The sequence below is a fragment of the Macrobrachium rosenbergii genome, chromosome 15 (assembly GCF_040412425.1).
Source record: "Macrobrachium rosenbergii isolate ZJJX-2024 chromosome 15, ASM4041242v1, whole genome shotgun sequence".
Taxonomy (NCBI): domain Eukaryota; kingdom Metazoa; phylum Arthropoda; class Malacostraca; order Decapoda; family Palaemonidae; genus Macrobrachium; species Macrobrachium rosenbergii.
In genome coordinates, this window is record NC_089755.1 from 34,395,121 (window position 1) to 34,422,620 (window position 27,500).

The window sequence follows — 27,500 nt, forward strand, 5'->3', positions numbered from 1 at the left end:
GACACCAAGACAAAATGTAGAGAGCTGCCTTTACTAACGTTGCCTTTCAGCAAAATTATGACTGAGGTCTCTCTCTCTCTCTCTCTCTCTCTCTCTCTCTCTCTCTCTCTCTCTCTCTCTCTCTCTCTCTCCATTAAGCCCTTTGTTATCTGTTACAGGTCACCTCTATTCAGAATCTTCTACGGCTTACCTGTTGCTTGACTTATTGGTTTCAGGAGGGTTCGTTTTCATCTTTTCTTTTTGTTCCATCAGAATCAATGAAACCTTTCAGTACCGAAGAAAAAAAAATCCACAATCTGGTGGTGTTGCAAAATATCAAGCCAACGGCTCAAAAAAGTGATAAATAGAAAAAGATTTAAAACTAAGAATAAGTAATAATGTTGGAAAGTTGGAGTAAAATAACAGGAAATTTATAAAAAAAAAATTAAGAATTTTGCGCTGCTAAACATATGGATAGTCAACAAAGGAGGGAGAGAGAGAGAGAGAGAGAGAGAGAGAGAGAGAGAGAGAGAGAGAGAGAGAGAGAGAGAGAGAGAGATCAACTCACCAGATAGGCTATTGGAATTCTCCTAAAATAATCGTTTCACTCTTCCCTCACACAAAACCCCGTTCCCTTTACAACTGCCTGGACGACACACAAACACACACACACACACACACTCCCAATCCACTCGAGCGAGCGTTTCCAAGGTCACCTGGAGCCAACTTCATCATCGCAGACGCCTGTTCACCTTGGGCCCTTCGGCCATGGCGTAAAACGGTATTTCGGAGACGTCGTCCGCCCGTCCGTCCGGTAAGTGCACGCCAGGTGAATTGTTGACCTCGTCGTTGGTTGGCGACGGACGGACGCTTCCTCAAAGATCAAGTAGGTGGTGGTGTTTCACGCGCTCTCATAAACCTCAACATAAATTACATTCCACTAAGGAGTGGAATTAAAAGTTGTGTTCATTTATATAGGTATATGTATATGTACGTGTATATATGTATATATATATATACGTGTGTGTGTGTGTGTGTGTAGCCTATGCATGTTTAGAAGGAATACCAAACGGAATTAAAATTTAAAATTTATATGAGATGAATATGAGGTAACTCCTGAGTAACTCCAGGGTGAATTATGAACCCCAGATGAATGCGTGATTCATTTACGCAAGTCGTACAGAAGCCGCTCTCCTTTTCAAATAATAATAATAATAATAATAATAATAATAATAATAATAATAATAATAATGTTCTTACAATGGAATAAATCGACACCACAAAGCTGAATGGAAAACGTTCCCTTCAATATAAAACGTTTAAAGTAAAATAAATAGGTTATGAAATAAAATAATCAAGATAATGTTTAACAAATTAAATTCATATTTACTACCAATTCTTGTATTTTTGGCGTCGGTGACCAACGTTGCTGTGACACCAGTTTGTTATATTACATTAACCTGTCCAAGCAGGAATACAGACTTGACCTTCGCGTTGCCTAGCAACGCAAGCGGCCAGTTCATAACCTTGGTTAGCACGCGCGTGACATATATATATATATATATATATATATATATATATATATATATATATATATATATATATATATATATATATATATATAAAATATAAATGCGTAACAAGAAGCATAACACTCTCTCTCTCTCTCTCTCTCTTATATAGAAGTATATTCCATGGGGACTTGCATATTTCTTGATGTTATGTACTAAGTACACATTCAATTAAATCTCGTCAAAATCGAAAAAATAAACATTCAACATAAACCAAAGTTATCTTCTTAATACTGAAATCAACATTTTGATTTTCTGAAGCAGAAGCCGACGGAACTGGCAACTCTAGCGTTAACATAACCAAGTCCTGATGAATACTAAACCCAAATAAATAATAGCAGGGACAAGTTTGCGGTTTAAGGGAAAGAAAAGAACAAAAAAAAAGTTAATTCCCAAACTCGATCAGGTTCACACACAAGACTGACTGATGTGGTATAGAAAACTGGCGTCCCATGCACCATGGTCATCGACGCTGAAGTAAAGTACTCGCTCACAAGAAACTCTCAGCCTGGATAGCAATTATGTAAACAGCTTGATGGCCTTAGGCGAATGAGGAAGCAATTGCGAAGGGGTAAATTGTCTGGTTATTTGTGTTTTTTCCACAAGTTCATCCTTGACATATGTAAAACACACTCACGCACGCACACACGCGCTTGCACGAAAGCACACGCAAACCGCCTTCGTGAAATCAATCAAGGAACTGGCCGACAGAAGAAACCTCTTATAATCTTACACGCAAATGGGGAGGAACTGGGGAGGTAGGGGAGGGGGTGGGGAGAGAGAGAGAGGGAAGGGGGGTTAGGAGGATAAGAGATTACCCCCAAGGTCATGTAAACTTCTGAAGTCCCCTCCCACCCATAATCCCCCTCCCACCACAACCCCACCCCCTTTTACTCTCATCCCATCCAGCACTCTTTTTACCGGAAGGGGCGATGAGAAATAAGAAACTGACACGAAGAGAGAGAGAGAGAGAGAGAGAGAGAGAGAGAGAGAGAGAGAGAGAAGGTGGGGGGAGGAAGAGGGATGCAAGAAGAACAGCTCCTAAGCAGGATTCATTGCGTAAGCACGTGGGAGTACACGCCACTCTTGGCAACGGGTATGCATATAAGCTCGTACGCATTATGTAACTAATGGACTCTACTTTTTTCCAACGATCTTCGCATTCGGGATCAGGACTTCGTGTGGTCTCTCTTTTAACAACACACACACATAATATATATATATATATATATATATATATATATATATATATATATATATATATATATATATATATATATATATATATATATATATATATATATATATATATATATATATATATATATATAATATATATATATATATATATATATATATATATATATATATATATATATATATATATATATATATATATATATATATATATATATATTACTAACAGGACCTCATTTAAACTGGATGGTATCTAATGGAGTATTTATTCAGAAAAAGTTACAAGCTTTCTTGGACAAACAGTCCTCATTATCAAGTATCCGTACAATCGTCCATCCAGTTTGAATGAGGTCCTGCTAGTAATTCTACTAATGCACAGAGCAACTGTGTATGTGATAAAGTTAATATATACATACATATATATATATATATATATATATATATATATATATATATATATATATATATATATATATATATATATATATATATATATATATATATATATATATATAGCTAGCCCACTCTTCCAACACCTAAATAAGAACAGGTAAGTGTTTCAAACGCCCGAGAGGACTAGCCTGGAAATTATAGGGCAAAGCAGGAGCATCTGAAGAATACGCCCTATTACTTGCGTGGAAACATAACCTAGAGACGACCATTTGCAGAAACCTGATGTCGCTGCATAAGGACATAAATGTGAGATTTTATCGATAATGACGATAATGAGCCGATTAAAAAATGCAAAGAAGTTTGGTATAGTATGAAGGAAATCTGCCTTGCAGGCAATGTTTTTCAATCAATTCTGGCTCCGAAGATCTTAACGACATTGATATATACATTTAAAAAAATTATACTGATTTATATATTAACAACTGAAAAAGTTAGCAAAGTTGAAAATTAAGTTCGACAAATCACTAGCAGAAAAAACGCCAAATTATTCCAATGAACGTTGCTGTTTTGCATGACGGACATAATGAAAATTTATAAGAAAACTGTCCTGGATATTTATATATAGCTTTACATTTTATTTTGTAAACTTGAAAAGTTAAATCGGCCAGTAAAAAAGAATTAAAAATCATCTACGCAATATATATATTATATATATACATATATATATATATATATATATATATATATATATATATATATATATATATACATATATATATATATATATATATATATATATATATATATATATATATATATATAAATGTAATGGATGCATAAAATCATATTTTAACATCTGGAATAGCTCCACATTGATGTTACAAAATGTAAAAATATACAAGTTTGTATATTTTCCATGTATGCACAATTTCTACAGCTGCCGTCCAACTCCAATGAACTTGGTCACTAATACTATCTTTATTTATTTCGTTCTGTACATTGTTCCAGATTCAGAGAGAGAGAGAGAGAGAGAGAGAGAGAGAGGTCCCTCAACACTACGGAGAAACGAGTCCTCACATCATACCAACAGAAATCACACATTCATAACAGCCACCAAGGTGGTTCATTAAAAGACGAAAAATTCATGTAAGATCCTTAAAGGAAACCTGCCTCTCCTCTCCCCTTCTCTCTGCTTTTACGTCAAAGCTGCCCAAGAGACGCTCCAGGAGCGAGTTTCGTAGCTGATATCCTAATTGTGACGTGAGCAGGTTGCTCAGCTATTTGGGTACAGTGCTACACACCTCTCTCTCTCTCTCTCTCTCTCTCTTCTTTGTCAAGTTCTTCTGGTCCGTCGTCTTTAAGCAAACGGTGTCACCGGGTAATACTTTTGGGCAGGCGGAGGCCGTCGGAACTGGCAGCAAGCTAACACCCTTTTGGGAGGTGGGAAAAAAGAAAAGGGGAACAAAGCAGGCAGAACTAGGCCTTTTCGCATCAGTTCAAAGGGATTTCTAAATTCGTGATCTTTTTAAGATGCGACAATGTCAGGTGTAAAGGTGGGTCCCGCTAAGGATGGCTACGTTTTTAACCTGTCTACGTGAGTCCTACTTGCTGGATAACGCGGTTCATTGTCTTACCATCCTAAACAGTAGCTGCTTGGGGAACATTTAGCAAGGAAGATGTACCTGCATGCAGGTATTTATGCACAAACACTTCGTGTGTGTATTTACTTATTCCTGTGTGAAAAAATTGTACGAATTCAAACACAGATTCACACAGACGCGTCACAATCAGAATCATATAAAGAATAATTCATTCTATTCCCACTGGCAATTCTTGAATCTTACAGACCCATTCATTCAAACACTTCCATCATCCATCAGTCCAGTGATCTACTGCTCTCTCTCTCTCTCTCTCTCTCTCTCTCTCTCTCTCTTCGAAATATCAGAAAACGTTAGCACAGAGAAGGCTTCGCCTGCTTTGTCATATTTCACCGCGACGCAAAAAGACATGACAATATTTTTTACAGTAGACATTTATCCGTTCTGATCCGTAAGTACTGCAGTTGTTACTCCGTCCAAAAGAGAGAGAGAGAGAGAGAGAGAGAGAGACTCGGGGTCCCAGGGCTGGGCTGGAGTTGACCGACGACAGCAAGACGACGGGACGGGACGGAGCGAGCATCAGGCACAAGCGTACTCACGCACGCACGCACGCACGCACATGACTCATTCATCGATCCCGCCAACGAACCAGCACCACCACAGCTCCAACAACTCTCCAACACCACCGCCATCATCCTCATTCGCCAGCACTCTACTACGCATTATCATACATGCAAAATTTCGATCGTGTCGCTGCCGATATTATTTTCAATGTGGGAAAAAATATTAATGGTCTTTCATTCTTTAAATGATCCCTACGACAAACTATGATCATTGTTATTGTTGCGAATTAATTCCACAGACTTTACTTTAGACCCTTTTAACAATTAAGAACAAAATGAGCTGTTGACGCTCATGATATTAAAAGAATTTTATTATTTTTATTCGCAATGAAGACAACTCCTTAAGAAACAGTCGAACACCAAAATGAGACACATATTTAAAAAATGGAAACATCAACGCAATTAAAACATAATTAATAACAATCAACTGAATGAGTAATCACGATCTATGAAATCAGTTGCTGATAAAAATGACCTGTTAACAGACAGAACCTGCGTGTTAACAGGTATAACTAACGAGGTAACAGACACAAGTGACGGGTCAGTAAATAGACATGACAAGTTAATAGACACGAAGGACTTCGACTTCTCCCGTTCCTGCGACATCGGCTTTTAATAGAAGAAAAGCCACACACACACACACACACACACTCGGACGCGCTACTCTTCAAAAGCATTTAAGCAGTTTAAAAGGCCGTTCATAAGTCATACAAGGAACGTTGCAACAGAACGTACAGAAATGTAGAAAAGAGGTGAGAAGAGTTGGGGTAGACCCATCCGTTGCATGGGCCATTTAAAGGTTGTGCGTTTTAGCCAGCAGATTATTATTATTATCATTATTATTAATTTCTACATATTCTACACAGGCATGGCAAAACAGGGCCCGTGAATACAAGCGCATAAAACCAAAATAAATAAACAAATAAAGAAATAAACGAGAATAAAGTTAGCAATGAAACACAACATTCATAAAGCACTACGGAGCCTACAGCACTTGCTTTACTCTCAGCCAGCCAGCCTCTCTAAATGCAACGTTTCTCTTTAATGCGCAAAAAAAAAAAAAAAATCTAAATTACAAAAAAAGGTATTACCAAAACATAACAGAAAATGCATTTTCCCCGCTTAGTTATAGATGCTAAAATTTTTTCCCCGAATCATTTCCAGAGTGCTTTGTGCGATTGCGTCCGTGTTTTTTTTTTTTTTTTTAAATGTTCGCTATTTCAGAAATGATCACCAATTCAAAAATGCTTTCCCGTAAAATGCGTTCGTCATTTCCATACAAACAGTCATCATTTTTAGGTGTTCAATTTTCTATCAATATTCATTATATATTACAAATGTTAATCGTTTACATATATATTTCTACATATTTAGAAATGGTCACACAAGAAAAATATACGTTATTTTCATACAAAATATCTATCTTATAAATGTTTACATCACACGATTGTTTATTACTTTCCTATAGATATTTACAATTTTACATATCGCTCACCAATTCACAAATATTCAGGTTTCCTACAAATACTTTTCACCTCTCAGTTAGTCTGGTGAAATTTTTACCAGCAAGAATGGAACCGCGAATTAATAATTATTCATACAAGAAAATATATGAGTCACACGCAGTAAGATTTAAAAACTAAAGATTACAAACACATGCCAGAAAACGATGCTTATGGAGAGAGAGAGAGAGAGAGAGAGAGAGAGAGAGAGAGAGAGAGAGAGAGAGAGTTTGAAAACTAAGAACTACAAATACTTGCCAGAAAACAATACTTTATGAGAGAGAGAGAGAGAGAGAGAGAGAGAGAGAGAGAGAGAGAGAGAGAGAGAGAGAGTTTGAAAACTAAGAACTACAAATACTTGCCAGAAAACAATATTTTATGAGAGAGAGAGAGAGAGAGAGAGAGAGAGAGAGAGAGAGAGTTTGAAAACTAAGAACTACAAATACTTGCCAGAAAACAATATTTTATAAGACTTGAGACTTTAGAGAGAGAGAGAGAGAGAGAGAGAGAGAGAGAGAGAGAGAGAGAGAGCCGTATCTTTTATTGTAACTGTTTGTTTTTTGATATGACAGACAGAAGTAGAACCTGACCAGGTGTGACATCTACCTTGACTGAACCCCATCCAGGTAGAGCAGAGCGAAATTAGCCTCTCCAGCGCAGTTCAGAAAACGACCGGAAACCCAATCGTGAATTCTCCTCTCCTCCCTCCGCCGTATATAGATTCTTCGATCTGGTCTGGATTCTCGCGTGTGCGCGCGCTCACACGCTCAGACGCACGCATGCACGCTCACATTCTTCTACTGCAGACGGGCGAAATTTTTGAATCCGTCTACTGGAGGTCTGCCAAGTTATTAATCGAGGTGTTTAGTCTCGTTCCGACTTTGAATTAAACTGTTAATTACGTTCTATTGCATTCAGATGGACACTTTTTTATCTACCAACTCTAAAGTACGTGCATACTTGCGTGTATATACATATATACACATAAAACACACATACAGTACACACACACACACACACACATATATATATATATATATATATATATATATATATATATATATATATATAGAGAGAGAGAGAGAGAGAGAGAGAGAGAGAGAGAGAGAGAGAGAGAGAGAGAGAGAGAGTAAATAAAATGTGTATGTATGTACAGTATATATATATATAGTATATATATATATATATATATATATATATATATATATATATATATATATATATATATATATATGTATACAGAATTTAATTCCAGGAACAGCCATTTGAGGAGAATATTGCGGACTGAAAAACAAGAAACGTAAAATTCGTAGTAGAATTTAAGGCAAAATATTTCATTTCAGAATTTAACCTCCCATTCAAGTCCGGGTTTCAAAGCAGCATTTTGTTACAGAATGCAAAAAAAAAAAAAAAAAAAAACTGTAATAATAAAGGAGAGGAAACGATTTCAAATAGAGAATATAAAGGAAAAGACGTTTTAAAATCCAGATTTTAATTCTCGAATTTCGGAACTGACAGGGAGGCATGAATCTAATCCTTTTGCCAAATTTCTCTATATTCCAAAACTGTTAACAAAATATTCAGTTCCTTCACAAAGATTTAAAGAGAAAGAGAGAGAGAGCCGACAATTTACGTATATTCGTAATATCACAAAATAAAGTAAGTCTTCACAAAAATCGATCCTTCTCCTTTATGAGAGAGAGAGAGAGAGAGAGAGAGAGAGAGAGAGAGAGAGAGAGAGAGAGAACCGCTCCGATAATTGCAACCGCAAGAACACCCACAGGTAAATCCAGCGATCAGGCTGCTGTCATCATTAGCACGCCTGATGAGAATTTGATGACCGTGATTGCCCCACGCCTTCAGTGGCAAATCGAAAAGCACAACCCCACCCCCCCCTTTTCTACCAAAAGCAACGGAAGGAACAATTGCCCTTTCACCTTCAGTTCTGTGACCCTTCTCTCACTTAACCCAGCCGCTACTGGAGTCATCTTTTAATTTTTTTTTTATATTGTAAATGTTTGGCAAAGGAATGGGCAAACTTGTGTCCGTATCCTGACCAGGCCAGAGGAGGATAGGAATAATAATAATATTGTTAATAATATTTATCATTATTATTATTATTATTGGCAAAGCCTTAGGTTTTCCGAGAGCTATACTTACTTCTCTCTCTCTCTTTCAATGATTTCCTTCGGAGTCAAATCCCACGCTTATTGTTCCCCCTTTTGTTTCTTTGCCTCCTTAGGGACTTTCCTTTCTGGGGGGCACACAGAGTTGTCAGTCCCTTCGGCGGCCCTTTGATCTGAATTTCGCATAACAGTCCAACTGTAAAATAATTCTATACACCTAAAGAAAATAACTCGGAAGCCAACAATAATGAATGGTCCTTTTTTTCATGAATGACGGTAAAATTAAGATACTCTCTAGGGTGCTTGTTTATTTATATATTTTCATTGATGGCAACCCATCCAAATACCGGCCAGACCCAAAGGGGTCGCTCAATGCTCTGGAAGTAAAAAAAAAAAAAAAAAAAAAAATAACTTGAAATTGATTTCCCTCACAAGATGCACATCACCGGATTCCTCCCACGATGGAGAATCGAATACAAATGGGATTTTAATGCCCTGTTTACACAAACAACAGACGAAATGACTGATCGCGGTAAAACCTGAACCCCCTACCCCTATCACCTAAGAAAATCTGTTAGGATATGTAATAAAATAAGTAATAGTTTTGGTGTACTTAGGTTTATGTCTATGTAAAAATACTTCACCAAACATAAAGACGATTTACATATGTACAGGTATATGTATATGTGTATATATATATATATATATATATATATATATATATATATATATATATATATAGAGAGAGAGAGAGAGAGACACAGAGACACAATATATAACATATATACACATATATATATATACTAATATGTGTGTGTACTAATATATTATATTATAACTCACTTTTAACCTGTAGGTCAAAGGCACCTCAACGTCACCTCAAGAGGCTTCTTCTAAGGCATTGGTAGGCCGAGCGGCGCTCGACCAACTTCGGCCGTTAGGCCTAGTCACTTCAAAGGGGCAGAATTGAGGCTGCAACTAGTTTTACCTTAGAAGGAGGCCACCCCGTCACTACGGCTGGTGTGTGTGTGTGTGTGTGTGTATGTGTGTGACCTGAGACGCAAAAAAAGTTATTAATGTTATTTATTATCATTACTGATTTATTTTTTCTTTTTTAATAAGTGAGATCTCTTCTTTTGTATTTCCCTTTACAACTTACTTCTTTCAATGAATACCATATTCTTTGGAAGCTTGAATTACAAGTCAATGGCCCTGTAGACTTGTTACATATGAATAGGGTTCATTTTCTGAATAATAATAATAATAATAATAATAATAATAATAATAATAATAATATTGTTATTATTATTATTATCATTGTTATTGTCAAAGAAATATTATTACTATTATTATTACTGACAAAGCAGTTTAACCTGACCACTGATAATGTTACTTTCAAAGGCCACTTCACTAAAGCTTTTCTTTTTCTTTTTTTCTTTTCCTCCACTACTATTAAACATTTACGTAGTTATCTCTCATTTACTCAAATTTATTATAGGTGTCGCCAGATTACAAGTACAAAAAACAATTTCAATAGTGCCACCAATGCCGGGCACTTAGTGCAAAGCTTGCAGGCCGCAAGAGGCTAAAAGGTGCCAAAAACGTGTTCGGGTGACATTTGCTTTCTGGGACAGGTTCGTGGGACACTGCCCTCTGGGATGGGTGAGTGGGACACCGCCTTCAAGGACAGGTTCGTGGGGCACCACCTTCTCAGAAATTTAGCATCTTTCATTTATTCTGTTTATCTGTATTCAAATTGTCCCAGAGATTTTAATTTTAATAATAATAATAATAATAATAATAATAATAATAATAATAATAATAATAAAATAATTAATTTTTCACTATTCAAATATTAATTTTTAATACTGTTATATAATAATAATAATAATAATAATAATAATAATAATAATATAATAATAATAATGCACTATTTAAAAACCCAATTTGTTCTCTGTTGTTTCACGTTTGAGCACAACAACAACAAAAAAACAACAACAACAGTACACTAGAATGGACACTGAAAGATACCACCTGATAGGAGAGACCACAAAGAACCGCCATCCAACAGGTTATGAAGCTTCGGGCGGGTTAGGTAAGACGAGGTAAGCGCCGACCCCTAAACAGCGTAGCTTTCGATTGTGAAAGGCTCATGTTACTGTGACAAGGAGAGAGAGAGAGAGAGAGAGAGAGAGAGAGAGAGAGAGAGAGAGAGAGAGAGAGAGAGAGAGAGAGAGAGGTGAAAAAATTTCCTGACTGGCATCATTAAAATTTTTGTGCGTCAGTTCTTTGTATTAGAGAGAGAGAGAGAGAGAGAGAGAGAGAGAGAGAGAGAGAGAGAGAGAGAGAGAGAGAGAGAGAGAGAGGGGTGAAAAAATTTCCTGACTGGCATCATTAAAATTTTTGTTTGTCAGTTTTCTGTATTATGAGAGAGAGAGATTTACTCATCATCTCTCTTCCAGATCGATACTCTTATCTCACACTCGGAGTCCTTCCATAAACACTCGATGCCTATCGGGCCCCTCAAAATGATCGTGAGTATGTATGTTCACGTTGCGACAGAAACACCTGGAAAAAGTCTCATTAAAAAAAGCGACCCCGACTTGGGATTAAGCTGAGAAGAAGAAGAAGAAGAAGTGTGTGTGTGTGTGTGTGTGTGTGTGTGTGTGTGTGTTTGCATGCATATGTATAAGCAAGCGTGGAAACTGATAAACACGACATGCACGCGTAACGTACGCGAGTAATCTTGAATAGAGACGAGAAAGTCACAATAAAATTGGTAACTGTCGCATGAAGAGGCGCTCAAGCAATAGATAATTATGTTCTCGTTAGTGGCAACAAAGCTGTCACTCAACGGAGATGACACGATTCTAGGAATACTCGGGATTTGTAATTAGAGGTAATGAGGAAATGAATAAAAACAAAATGCGTGAGTCACTGACAATGAAAAATGAATACTAATTACATGAAGAAGTGAAAAATTAATAAATGACATCTAATGAATGATGGATTACATGGAAACAAAATGAATGAGCTAAGAGAGGAAAAAATGGGACTAATAGGGTGAAGTAAGTGAAGAACTAATATATGAATGAATAAATAAAAAAAATGAATGAACGGATAAAAAAATAAGGACGTGTAAGTATATTCACACAATGCATGAAAAAATTATTACTTAAATGAATAAGGTGAATGAATGAAACAAAGAAAAATTGAATGAATGAATGAGCAAGCAAAATTATACAATGCAAAAGTGAAGAATTAAATATAAATAAATGAACGAAATAATGAAGCGAGACTGAATAAAACTAGGAAGTGATTTATTCTTGTTTTAACAAATGCATGAATCATATTGACAAACAAACATTATTTTGTAAATATCAAGGTGAACGTTGACTAATATTCCAGTCTCACCTAAACTATCAGCTTCACTGTTTACTCTTTAAAAGAACGTGCGTTAAATATGCCAAAGAAATAAAATGATTAATGTCAATAATATATACAATGCAAACTTATACAGAAATAAAAAAATGTCAGTTACGATATTAAATACCTAATAAAAAATTATGAGGATTTAATTAACTAAACAAATAAAAAATAAATATCAGATAAGTAAAATTAAATAAAAAAGACTAAAACATCAACATGCTAACAGCTAAATAAAAGACATGAAAACATAAATAAAATACACAGAGCAAAAAACTCCTATGGACAGAAAAATCTGACTAAAGGAGCGTCTTCGGTCCAACAAGTATTACCAAAATCGATAAGGCCGGACCTTTACTCTCTGGACTCTCTCTCTCTCTCTCTCTCTCTCTCTCTCTCTCAAAGAAGCATTTTTGCTTCCCGCGCAATGAGGAAATGAGGAATGTGCTGATGAGGGAAGGAGGGGTGGGGGAGGAAGTAGAAAAAAATCAATAAGTTTTATTGGTTTTACAGATCAATCGCGAAATTGTTTTCTGTTAATGGGCATTCCTAGACGTGGCTCTCTCTGGTTGGACTACAGTATGTTCTTGCTTCGTTACCATGGTATGGATCTGCTGGTTATTTTTCATACATATATACATATACACTACATACATTATATAATATATATATATATATATATATATATATATATATATATATACATATGTATAATATATATATATATATATATGTATGTATATATATAATGTATATATATGTATGTATATATATATATATATAATGTATATATATATATATATATATATATATATATATATATATATATATATATATATAGTGTGTGTGTGTGTGTTCGTGTGTGCATCACTGCCGAACGTATCTACATGCACACACATCAAACAAGGAAAATAAGGCTCGATGAGTTGACTGAGTGATTGTGTTCGTGCAATCCAGAGTCCAAACGACTATTATAGTAGCTGTTAACGCCGTGTCTCAATGAGTCGACTACAAAAGTTGGAGAAATCAATAAAGGTATGTTGCTTTTACAAGGACGTCTCCCTCCTCCTACAGAGAAAGACACTTCTAAAGAAAGATCTATGACAAGGAGGAAGCCTCTTTTCTCAGAAAGAGTAAGAGAATCTACTTTTATCGCAGACGAGTTGAGATAGGTAGGTAAACATATAAACAAATAATAAATGTGAATGCACACACACACATACATACACACACACACACACACACACACACACATATATATATATATATATATATATATATATATATATATATATATATATATATATATATAATGCTTGTATACCTCTATAATTATACAGGTAGCCGGACAGACAAGCAGGGCAGGCAGAAAAGAGATCGCTTTAACCCCAGACTGGCAGCATTCCCACACATACATACACAAACAAACAACACACACACACACACACACAGAGTGAGGCCAGCGACACGAAGCACCACACACAACACAAGGGTGTGGTCTCTCTCCGTCGTTTCGAGGATGAAGCATAAACATTATCTAAACCGTAGTTTTGGGAGTCCCCACCCACCGACCGAGCATAGCGACACGATGACAAAGCCACCGACCGAGCGTAACGGCACACTCGCGCCAATATTCTCAATACATCTGATTATGAATTCGCGCGTCCCACGCATTGCATGTCCGCGGCTGCTTCAAGCCTTTAGCGCTGAGTGTCTGTCCCCGTCTCCCTGTTTGAGTGTTCGTCTCTCTGTCGCAAAAAAACCCCACGCGTGTCGTTTCTGTTAGCGACCGCATGCATAAGTAAAAGGGAAGGTGGTTGACTGGCATTCGCTTTTTTGGGCCTCGCTGGCTTTATGTGAACATGGCTTACATATATCAGTTCCCGGTCTCTGGGGGTTCATATCGCACGCAACTCTCCGCATTGGCCAGGTGATGATAAGTACTATAGATTATGTTCACACCCATCTGAAACAGTCAAAAAAGCCCATTCATTCGATTGGGTAAATTCCATGAAAGGAGGATACCATGCTTATTATTAACCTTGATAATCTGGTTCATTTCTCAGCGTTTGTAAATTTATGCAAAAACGTTCGTATTTTAGTCTCCTTTGGAGTATACTTCTCACGCCTGGGTTTTTTTCCCACTTTGCATGCACATTTTATAACCTTTTCAGCACGTTATTTGTTTTTGAGAGGGTGAGGGACCTTGCCCATATGAATATACATTTAAAATAATTGTAATAATGGGGGAACAAAAGCAGAGGCAGCATAGAAGAAGGAAAAAGCCCAAGACGGATAAAATCAATAACAAAATAAATGAATAAACGAACACCTAAATGCCAAAAGTCTCCTAAAGTCCCGTGGCTATACAAACGGTTACGGCGTCTGGTATCGTGAAAAAATAACCATAATAATAAAACAATTACACGATAACCTTATAAATGTATTTAAAAAAGCATTAAATATACCACACATCATGCTTTTATTATCATATTTGTATAAAATAAAATAAACAACAATAACAATAATAATAAAAATTATAATAAACTAATTAGCAATTTCATTCGAACGGGAAAAACTGGCGACCAGTGTGTATGAAAATCTTATTCTTCTGAAGAACCTATCCGGAATGTGCGTGCTTATGAGAGAGAGAGAGAGAGAGAGAGAGAGAGAGAGAGAGAGAGAGAGAGAGAGAGAGAGAGAGAGAGAGAGAGACTGAATAAAAAATCATCCTCTACACATCAACTGAACATGATGTCAATTATACACAATCATATGTATACGTGTATATATATACAATATTTTATATATATATATATATATATATATATATATATATATATATATATATATATATATATATATATATATATATATATATATATATTATGCAAACCCAAATTCAGCCATGCTGCAAGGACTCGCTACAACAGTATTAAACATACAGGCCCGTTCATAGCCCGTGCGGTATACTGTAATTGCAAAAATGTGCGCACGGAATACGATTCCCGGAGAAATTCTCAACTTCTTCCAATATTCGATTGTGATCACCTCTGCTCACAGCGTCAACCTCGCAAAGTCTCTGATTCTAATACTGGAGGCTGACAAGATTTTAACTTGTAAATAGCAACAGTTACAGTATTAACAGTTATAGTAGTTTCGGTTGAAACAATATTAATCTCATCTTCATTATTAGTTGTTATACTGGTTTTAAGATGTTGACGATGACTACAAAACAGTGATGCGATTATAAAATATTAGCGTATTCAAAATAACAGAAAAGAAGTTGACGCGAGAGACCTTGATAAACATGAATGCAGATGGAAGAATTAACGAAACAAAATGAGACCATGATAATAAATTGCACTAAAACACACAGCATACACACTCCAACAGAACAAATATGTAAGTTCACACATGGAATGTGTTAATGAATCGCAAAATGCTGGTGCAGACCTCAAAACTCTCAAACATATATATATATATATATATATATATATATATATATATATATATATATATATCTATATATCTATCTCTATATATATATATATATATATATATATATATATATATATATATATATATATATATATATATATATATATATATATATATATATATAGAGAGAGAGAGAGAGAGAGAGAGAGAGAGAGAGAGAGAGAGAGAGAGGTTTGCTGCCTAATTCCATACATGTATATTTCTCTACAATATGCCGTGTCCCTCCCTTCACGTGAAGTGGTTCCAGAAAAGAAGTCAACAAAGTTACTCGCACATTCATAATTCAGTTGCTGAATCGTGAATAAACCTCAAGTGCAGCAGTCAGATCGATCAATACCTGGATACCGTTAACCTTGGAAGTGCCAATGGGTAGAAATTCTGATGCACCCTACCCCAAGGTAAAGGATCACATGGCTGTGAACCCCTTGGGAAGGGAAATAGCCCTTAAAGGGAGCATGAACATGGAAATCAGTGCCCTAGTGGTTTCGTTGGAGATATTTTGTTTATATCATAAGGCAGAGGAACACATCGCTAAGGGTTGTGGATCCATTGGAGGAAATGACCCATAAATGGCAGATGAGCCTCCTTCCCTGAGGCCGACGGCAATCATGCTTTTCACTCCAATGGGATACCAGGAAAAGAAAATAATAGACCTTTTCAAATATATTCATCAGAAATTACCATCCTGTTGAGGCATGAAAGTCACCAGAATAACATGTCAATAGTAATGCAGGGCAGGGGCTGCAGCCATATATATACCCTATACTTATATACAAACCTGACAAGGAATCACACACACATATATATATATATATAATATACGAAGAAGAAGAAGAAGATATATATACTGTATATATATGTGTATATACATACATCTATATTATATATATACACATATATATAATATATATAAATGGATTTAAATACAGTATGTAGCATCTGCCTGTAGCATATGGAAATACTAATTTAAACTTCAAAGTATATACAGACGATTATGCAAACCCCCCCCCCAAAAAAAAAATGGATTTACATTTAACTTAAAACAAAAATATACAAAATATCAACTGGCTTTGCAAAATCTTCTTCAGCTATTTTGCCTTTCCTTTTATTTTCCGGATTAACTCGTTCATGAATGAACGAATTTCTGTTGAGATATTTGAGCATAAAGTGTTTAAATACATTAATTTGTACAAAAAGTTCTCGTGTGTATATAATTCTATAAACAGCATATGTAGTTCAAAGATACCAGTGTGCTGTTTATATGTATGTACATATATAAGAGTATATAATCATACACACTTCTAGGCATAGCTAATATACATATAATGTATATTACATAATGAAATATAAAAAGATCGAGTAAAAAGAAATTAAGATCACAAGCGATGGAGAGAAACGAATCAATTTCGACAAAGCCAGTTGATACTCCAAGGTGATAAAGTTGACTTACCGAGGTAACACCACTTGGGGAGGGGAGGGGAAGGGAAGAGGGGAGAGAGAGGGTGGGAAGGGGGAGAAAGGGAGAGAATTGAAGGTGGAATGAGATAAGAAAAAAGGAGAGAGAGAGAGAGGTTCAGGCAATGAGGTTTTGCAAAATGTGGCACAACAGAAGAGGTCCTTTCTCGAGAGGCAACTGGCACTGCCTGTGTCGACAAGTTTCGTCGAAGCCGAGGGTGAAAGAAACGAGGAAGATGGAGGTTGGAGGACGAGAGGGGGAGAGAGAGAGATTTCCTCCCCCCGAGTGCCACTCAAAGACCTACAGCAGGATCAGACCTACATCAAACTCTTTATCAAGTCCTCCACAATCCTTCACAACTGTTATGGTGTCCAACGCGTCACGCACAACCTTGGGAGTTCTTGTCTTTTTTTTTTTCTTTCTTTTATCACCATCCAGAGTCGTTTTCTATTTTTTCCCTTTCATCACTTTCACTTTATTTCACAGTTACACGTTGTTCACAAACGACTAGGTATCTTTCTTTTTACACCTAAATACTTTCCTTCTCCCTCTCTTTACTTTCTTTCGCACTGTCGAACCTTTTCCTTACGTCTGTCTTTACCTTCTTTTCCTGTCTTTCTCTCAAAAGTCTTTTCCTTGTGACTTGTTCCTTTTTTTTATCTACTTGTACAACATATCCATTTCTTTGCCTCTATCAATCTCTACTGAAAGAGCCTTATGATAAGCACGATTAAGTTACTTTCTCAGGGAGCAGTCTTTCCACAAACCTTTCCATTTCTCGGCTGCTCTGGCCTAAAAGTCCTTGACAATGCATGGGGAAAACCTCGAAACGTAAGCACACGGAGTTAGTGTACGGTCTTTCCTTCTTTCCCCTTGGCAAATTCATATCAGACCCATAATTTGACCGCTCGAAGTGATCACAAGTTATCACGACTCTGCGAATGATTTAGAGAGACGTAAGAAAAAGATATCAGAGTGAGGATAAACTGTCGTGAATCTTTGTTTTAAAAGAAATTCAACTTCGAGAAAGCGCACCATTCAACGTCACCAAACTGTTTTCTTTTTCCTGCGATTAAGTCAGGGAGTCAAGACACAAAACAGGTTTCTTCTTTCAGCAAAATAAATATATGTATTTCGCACTACTTGTAACAGTTTCCGGTTTCTCAGGAAAATACACGTTGTCTTTTTTCCTTCAAAATTCTCCCTGCGACCAGAAAATATCCATTCTTTAAACCAACATACATACAATAAGACAAAAGATTATATACAGACATACATATATACAAACATACACACACATATATATATATATATATATATATATATATATATATATATATATATATATATATATATATATATATATATATATATATATATATATATATATATATATTACTAATTACTAAGGACCTCATTCAAACTGGATGGTATCTCGTGGAGATATTTATTCAAAAAAGTTGCAAGCTTTCTAGGATGAATATATAAATAAAGTAATGCCACAAAGGAAAGAGAGACAATGGAGTACTGCAAGGCCTTTCGACTTACAGTCCTTTACTTAGTCTCTTTCTTTACATATATACAGCATTATATATATATATATATATATATATATATATACATATATATATATATATATATATATATATATATATATATATATATATATATATATATATATATATATATAAACATTTTCGATTAAGTTTCTCGAAAGACACGAATCTGATTACCAAAGGTCATCTAGGATGAATATATGAGTATAAATAAAGGCAACGCCACGAAGGAAAGTGAAACAATGGAGTACTGCAAGGCCTTTCGACTTATAGTCCTTTACTTAGTCTCTTTCTTTCGTAACTGCACTATATATATATATATATATATATATATATATATATATATATATATATATATATGTATATATATATATATATATATATATATATATATATATATATACAAACAAAATTTCGATTAAATTTCTCGAATCTGATTACCAAAGGTCATACTGTGTGAAAAAGCATATCAAAGGGACCTATCATACACCTACAAAAGTACGCGTTCTCTCTCTATGATTATATGTATAATGATTATAACTGTTGTGTGTTTCGATTCATCTGCATAATAACAAGTGAGGAGAATGATTTTAAATTATTCATATGCTTATTTTTATCCTCTGCTTGAGACTAAAGTAAATACTGAGAAATAAAATTCTCTCTCTCTCTTAATGTTGCCAAGAACATGAACATTAAATATTATCTTACCCAACCCAACGGTAAAATTTACCTCATCGATATTAATCCGTGTCTGTTGCTTAGCTACAGTCATAGTTCTGTTCGTATGTCTATATACATACATGAACATATTTATACATAAAACTAAATACATGCATAAAAGTGCAGTAAAACAATGACTGTGAATACTATATAATACACACACATACATACATACATACATATATATATATACTATATATATATATATATATATATATATATATATATATATATATATATATATATATATATATATATATAAGGTGTGTGTGTTATGGAGTGTTTTATCACGCAAAAACACAAGCCCCTCAAAAACTAAAATAAAATATATCACAAAATCACATAGTCATCAATTCCAGTTTCAACTTCTCATTGGACAAACATCAATAAACAGTCCACACGCCCCTGCTGAAAGCACAGGAAGTCACCTGGACTAAAGCAGACGTGTCTTGAAGTCTGCTGAGTAGGCAAGCAGGCAAGGACGTCCAAAGGCGTCCATGCCCCTTTTTTTTCCACACACAAAACACCTGCCCGTAATTCAAATCACATGTACCGTGGCAGAAAGGTTATTTATAAACACTCGTGGCGGCGAATCACAAACGACTTTTCCCCCCCGCCCCCCCAGCACTGGAAGGACACCTTTCTTCTTGTTGCTCTTCTTCTTGTTTTCTACTTTTGGAAAGGTCAACCCTTCCATCACCGCCTTCACTGACGGCATTTAAGGTGGGGTGTCTTCGACAGCAACGGCATGACCAAAACACACAAGCCCACCTGCCTGCCTGCAGAGGCAGCCAGCTTTACCCGCCACCTGTCTCGACGCACAGACACACACATAGACAAGGAGACACGAAATAAAAAAAGAGGGGGAGGGAGAGAGAGAAAGATAGAGAAAGCACTCGAATCCTCTCCGTCAGATCGTGATGTTATTCCTGCGCCTTTTGCCTGCAAAGAATCGCTTTCCGATTTCCTCACCAGATTCAAAACACAGATCACCTTTTCCAGAAGACGTCGGAGTTATTCCTTAACTCCACCTGCCGAGGAGGAGGTAGGTAGGCAGGCGTTGTGTGTATGGGGGGTAAGGGAGGGGGACAAACGACCAGTGAGAGAACACCGCCTCCACTCCAGCAAAAGTTTCGTTCGCCTGTGTGCCTCTCCTCTCCTGGAGGTGGTGGCAACGAGGGCTTGCTTCTGCTGGTGGTGGTGGTGGTGGTGGTTCGCGCTCGCCAGAGTCCCCCTAAAAGAACCGGCCCCCCCTCCCCCAACCATTGATTCCTGCGCGACCAACACCACTAAAAGCAACCCCCTCCCTCTTCTCTACTCTCTCTCTCTGCACTTCTCTGGATCTTTCTTTCTCTACAGATATCCTCTCTCTCCCTGTCTCACGTTCGTTCTTTTTCTCCAGCGCTGCTATATCCTGTCTCTGTCTCTCTCCCTGGATATCCTCTTTCTTTTATTATTCCAATGCTTTCCCATCCCTGCCTCTCTCCAGCTAAAGCCTCCCTCTCTGACTCTCTGTAGACATCCTCTCTTTCTCATGATCTTTCTTTCCACCAGCTCTCTATCCCCTCTACTCTCTTCATCTCTTTGCCCAGATAACTTCTCTGACTGTCTGTTTGTCTGCCTGTCTCCTCCTCCTCCTCCTCCTCTCGGGGCTTCCAGTTTGGTTCCAAGAGGATGGATGACCTCAGGCCGTCCGTCATCATCCGTAAATGAGTCTGATTTTGTTTCCATCCCAAATACGCAGTTCGCTTCTCATCCTCACCCTTTCGATGCTTTGATTTTCAGGTTTCTATTATGACTGTTATTCTACTTTTCGCCTTGTCTCAGTTTTGCAGCTGCTTGTGCTCTCTCTCTCTCTCTCTCTCTCTCTCTCTCTCTCTCTCTCTCTCTCTCTCTTCTCGTAATTATACACTAGCATCTGCAGGCCCTTTGTGCATCCATCGTCACAGAGCACTCGGCCACGCACAGACTTTTCAAGGTAAATTCCATCCGTCTGTTTATGCATATTTTCATAATGCAGATTCTGCTTCATCTCTCTCTCTCTCTCCTTCGGGATGTGGATGACCAGCCAAATATGCTACGAGCATAACGTTAAAAAGATTCAGTTGTAATTCTTAGTCTGCTGCTTCTCTTTAGCGCGCGTTTCGAACTACGGCGGAGATGAGTCGATAAAAAATAAAATAAGTAAAATATATAAAATATAATAAAAAACACACACAATTCGTAAAAATAAACCAGTAAATAAATAAAAGTTACATTAAGCAATTACTAAATGAATAAGTGCATCTTTTGCGTCTCTTACATCGGTATCTGCCCAATCGACCTTATTTCAAAATAATTTTTTTAATAAGAAGTCCGTTAGGACTGGCATTTTGTTGTCCCTATCTGACCCAGGCGTCACGAACACAAAAATACACATATAAATTTCCCGGTAAGAAGGCCGAAGGAACAGGCAATCCGATGCTCATCTCAAGCATCTAGCCCAAGCTTAAAGAAATCGTAAAAAAGAGGACATGCAAATGAATGAGTTTTAATACCGAAGTCTATATATATGAGGGAACACAGAAGCAGAAATCTATATATATGAGGGAATACAGAAGCAGGAAGTAAGTTTAATTCTCAGCCAACAGATTCTGAAATGATTCTTCTTTCTCTCTCAGGATTCGATCCCAAACGATGAAAGAACAATCTTGTAACTTTCCTATAGATTGTCTTTGCATCTGTGGACTTAAACAGTGAATTATACACTTGATTGTCAGCCGACTGCTGTTGGCCGCAGGCATGGGTTGAAAAACAAAGGGGGAAAAACTTCAACCTTGGGCTATCAGTGCTCTGTAAGTGGCTACCCGCGTTTCGTAATGAATGATGCCGTGGCGACGAGGTAATCCCAACTTCAATTATCTCTCTCTCTCTCTCTCTCTCATCATTCATAATAAACCGTGAGGATGAGAACGAACCAAGGATTGAGAGAGAGAATGAACAAGAGAAAGAACGGTGGGGGGTGGGGAGCAGGTAGGTAGGTACTGTAGTGTGTGTGTGTGTGTGTGTGTGTGTGTGTGGTGAGAGTGTGTGTGGGGGAAGGTGGGGAAGCGGTGGCTCTGAAGTAAGGTCGAAATCGGGGAAATCTAATCAAGGTAGAGCGAGTCTCTGTCCCCGGTCCTCTGCCCTTTGTCAAGGGCTGCCTCTCTCTGCCTGAGCCTTTGATGACGACGACGCCGCTGCTACGGCGATGCCCGCCGGAAAATGAGAAGGACGAGGGAGGGAGGAGCTCCTCTCACACCTCTATAACGACTGACGTCACCGACGTCTCTTCTTCTTCGGGGATGTGTAACAAAAGCGTTGGCGTAAAATACATCCATCCATCCATCCATACACATACAAACATACGTACATATACACATTATATATATACATACATACACATATATGTGTGAATATATACACACACATAAATATATACAGTATATATATAAACATTAAGCTAAAAATTGTTTAACATCCAATTTATTATGTAATATATACACATAAATACACATATATATTTGTATATATAGACACACATATATACAGTACATATATAAAAACATTAAGCTACAAATGCTGTTTAACATCCAATTTGCGTTACTTCGGGAATATCACCAAAGGGGAATTATAAGTGATAAATGGACTGGTACCCAATCATCTCGAACACTCGACAGTACCATACGAAAAATTCCAGTCGACGTTCAAACCACTGAGCCATCAAGAGAGGCAAAAGTTGATTTTGAACGTCGATTGGAAGTCGTTGGAGGGTACTGTCGAGTGTTCGAGATGATTCGGTACCAATCCATTTATCACCTATAATTTCCCCTCGGTGATATTCCCTTAAGCAGCGCGAACTAGATATCAAACGACATTTGTAGCTTAATGTTTGAGTATAAATCAGTGATGTGATGTAATAAAAATTATTTTATATATATATATATATATATATATATATATATAATTATATATATATATATAAAATATATATATATATATATATATATATATATGTATGTATGTATAACCGAATCACGAAGATATGGAACCTGATGAATGTCTAAATAAAGGCAAATGCCAGGAAGGAAAGAGTGAAACAACTGAGTGGTTGCTAGGCCTTTCGACTACAATGGTCCTGTACTAGCAGACTGAATAGCAATATGAAAGTAAGTTTACAAGAAAGGTCGTATAACTGACAGATGACATAGATATCCCAAAGGATGGGGATTATTAAGGAACAGATGCACCTGGAATCCAACACAGCTGAAGAATTAGTGGACCTACCATAAAACAAAGGCAAATCTTTGAGAGAGATTTTTACAAAAGATTACGCCAAACGGCATTTGTCATATTTGTATATTATATATAAATATATATATATATATATATATAAGAGAGAGAGAGAGAGAGAGAGAGAGAGAGAGAGAGAGAGAGAGAGAGAGAAGAGGTAATTCTAGTCTAGCGGTTGGGATGATCATCTCAAAGGCGATGGAAGTAGTAGGTACGAATGAAATCAACACCCCGCCCCCCCTTTTTTTTATCACTCTGTCTACCTAAGCAGTGAATCAGATACCTAGCAGTTTGCTAATTGTGGTGGGTCACAGCTAACATGGAGGACATGGGAATAGCAACCTCATCCCACGATGACAGTCCTTTTTATCAATCCACGCGAGCGCTAACAAACCGGACTAACAGGCCTCTAAAATAGAACTCGTATGATTCAAATTCCTTCGTTCCAGAATTAGAACCAATCGCGGATTGGTATGTGTACGTCAGAGTGGTATGAAAACACTTTTTTTTTTTTTTTTTTTTTTTTTTTTTTTTTTTTTTTAGAGTAAATCCCTGATTGGGGTCATTCATTGCCTACGCCAACGGGGCGGGTGGCGTTTTCATCTGTGAGTGGACATGTGAAAACATTTAATAAGATTTACTGTCCATGTTCTCCCGTTTTCTAGAACACTCCAACAATATCTTTTAAACGATGAAACGCTCTAAATCTGAATTGTTTTTTATACAAAAGAAAAGAATCTGGTTACTATTTTAAAGAGAAAGGGGTTTCAAAATTACTGTTTCACTAGCAGAAATATAAAAAAAACGACGACGTAGCCTACAGTAGCTATTTCAAGAAATAAAAATAAAATACAAACAAATAAAGACCTGACGCTGCTATCTCAATCAGATAAAAAAAAAAATTCCCCAGGACAACACGTCAAGAGGAAAATGGGTCCAGCGTTATCCTTTGTTCACAAGATAAGATCGTTCCAATGTTATTCTTTTAGTAAATAAAGTAATAAATAAGTAAATTAAAAATGTTAGAAGCCTGCGTTGTCATTCCTTCGTTGCCAGTTTAGAAATATAAAAACTTAAACGGTACCGCAGCAGTAAAAAAATAAATAAAAAATAAAAAATGCGCGGAAGTTTCTTCATCGCAATCGAGTTTTCTTTACAGCGTATAATCAAGGCCACCGAAAATAGATTTATCTTTCGGTGGTCTCGGTATAATGCTGTACGAGCCGCGGCCCATGAATCTTTAATCACGGCCCAGTGGTGGCCTGTCCTATTTTGTTGCCAGATGCACGATTATGACTAACTTTAACCTTAAATAAAATAAAAGCTACAGAGGCTGGAGGGCTGCAATTTGGTAAGTTTGATGACTGGAGGGTGGATGACCTACACATCAATTTGCAGCCCTCTAGCATCAGCAGTTTTTAAGATCTGAGGGCGGACAGAAAAAGTGCGGACGAACATACGAAGCCATCTCAATAGTTTTCTTTTCCAGAAAACGAAAAAGTACAGAGCTGTTATTTCAAAGATAAACAAAACCAGAAAATTACCATTTCAAGATGACCACTTCAACTTGGGTCCATCCAAATATAGAAAGTTCCAAACCTCGCTAACCTTGAGACAAAAGGCTTCTAAATTTAGCATAAAAAAAAACAGGTTACTAATCTTGAGACGAAAAGGTACCCACTCTTCCATTTCCTTATAAGTTACTTAAAAAAAAGCGTTACCGTTTAAAGAAAAACTTAGCCCTGGTGTTGCAAATTCTGATAAAAAAAAAAAAAAGACAGTCACCTTGTCATTTTACACTTTGGTAATACTAGGATAAAACTTTCCAGCGTTGCGTTAAAAAAAAAAAAAAAACTGAGAAAAACTAAACCCCAATGTTGCTAATTCTCATATATACAAGATAAGCAATAAAAAAAATCCTAATGCTGAGATATAAATCCAACACTATTGGCCAACCTCCAACCCTTTAAGAGAGAGAGAGAGAGAGAGATTACAATTCCAAATAAAAAAAATATGCACTAAAGTTGCTCTCGTATAAAATAAAAAAAAATAGGGGGAAAGGTTCCCACGTTGCCATTCCGCACGATAAAAAAAACTTAATTTCATAATGCTGAAAAAAAAAAAAAATCCAACGTTGGCCACCCCAAGCCCAACTTCAAAATAAAATAAATGAATAAGACGGAATCGGGGAAGGAAGGGAGGGAGGGGGACTGAAGACAGGAAGTTTACAATTCCAAAAAAGAGCACCAATGTCGTTAAATCTGATTTAAAAAATCAGCTCTACAGCTTCATACAAGAAACATAATATGCTACCGACCATCAATCAATAAGCACAAAGACTGGCATTCCATTACCAACCCTGGCTAACAAACCCCAACCCCCTCCCCACCAAACCCCCCAAAACCTCATATCCCCTTAACAAATCCCCCTATCAACAGAAACGGATATTTCGACATCTCATCTCTATTTCTGACGGTATGGGGATAACGGGGGGGGGGGGGTTGGAGTGGAGGGGCAACGTTCGTATACAGGAAACATTCGTGAGATAATTTCTTACGTAAAGTAATATGACTGTGTTCGTCTGACTTACATTTGGGAAAGCATCGACGGAAATTTCTAGGATATATTCAGTAAAGCTTCTATTTTTTCCCCTTTTTCAATTAAAAGTTTTCACTAAAAACTCAAATAAAGGAAATATTTAGGAGGTGTTTCCTTGCAAAAATAAAAACCACCTTCTCTACAGATTCATTCTAATATTCAAATCAAATATTAACGGATATTTCTACGCCATATCTTCCGCGTTTAAGAAAAATTAATTTTTATGATAAATAGGAAATGCACATGAAACAAATCTCATGCAAACATGAAAGGTATAACCCTTATCTCTATTCAAATTTTGACAAAAATAATTAAGGAATCTTAGACACCTTTTGGCGTCGAAAATTACATTGTTACAATATATCGTTTTTCCCATTTCTAAAAAAAGATTTATACTGCATAAAAATTGAAATTTATTTATAAATTTAATTTCTAGCGTGCTCATTTGAACGATAAGAATCTAATAATTCCGACATATACACGTGGCAATTCCTTGAGGAACCAAAGGATGCCTCCAATTTTTAATGGACGTATGAACGTTACTTAGAGACAATTTCCGTTCAGATACTTCCAACTGGAATGTTTAGTTACCCAACATAGCCTTTAAAGTCAAAGATATTGTTATTCAGGTTCCACAGACCCCTATTTTGTAAGTCTGAGCGCTTCTACAATTGGGCCACTGCAGTGAGTGAAATTTGTTACCACTATGATCTGTTTCACAGATGAAACGAACAAGAAGAACAGCATTATTTATTATTAAAACAGTTTTACAAGACCACTGAGCTGATTATCAGCTCTCACAGGGATGGCCAGAAGGATTTGTTTTTATTTGTGAATCTCACATGGCTGGCCAAAGAATTTGTTTTTATTTACACTACTTACACTTTGTCAATTAAATTACAGTTTTTCAAAAACGTTATAACTGGATTAATTTTAAATATTG

At 36.5% G+C, this 27,500-nt stretch overlaps 1 protein-coding gene across 4 annotated transcripts in view; it reads right to left on the reverse strand.

Moving 5' to 3' along the window:
* The window catches only part of LOC136846537 (CTD small phosphatase-like protein 2), a 94,282-nt gene that overhangs the window by 22,765 nt on the left and 44,017 nt on the right, over positions 1–27,500 (reverse strand). The window contains exons 1-2 of one of the 4 annotated variants that reach the window (XM_067117402.1): positions 20,642–20,838; positions 17,367–18,307 (exon numbers count right to left, since the gene is read on the reverse strand). The exons of the other annotated variants lie outside the window; for them this stretch is intronic. The gene's annotated coding sequence lies outside the window, so the exon portion shown is untranslated. Of the gene's footprint in view, positions 1–17,366; positions 18,308–20,641; positions 20,839–27,500 lie in introns of those variants that run through there. 4 annotated transcript variants of the gene reach the window in all.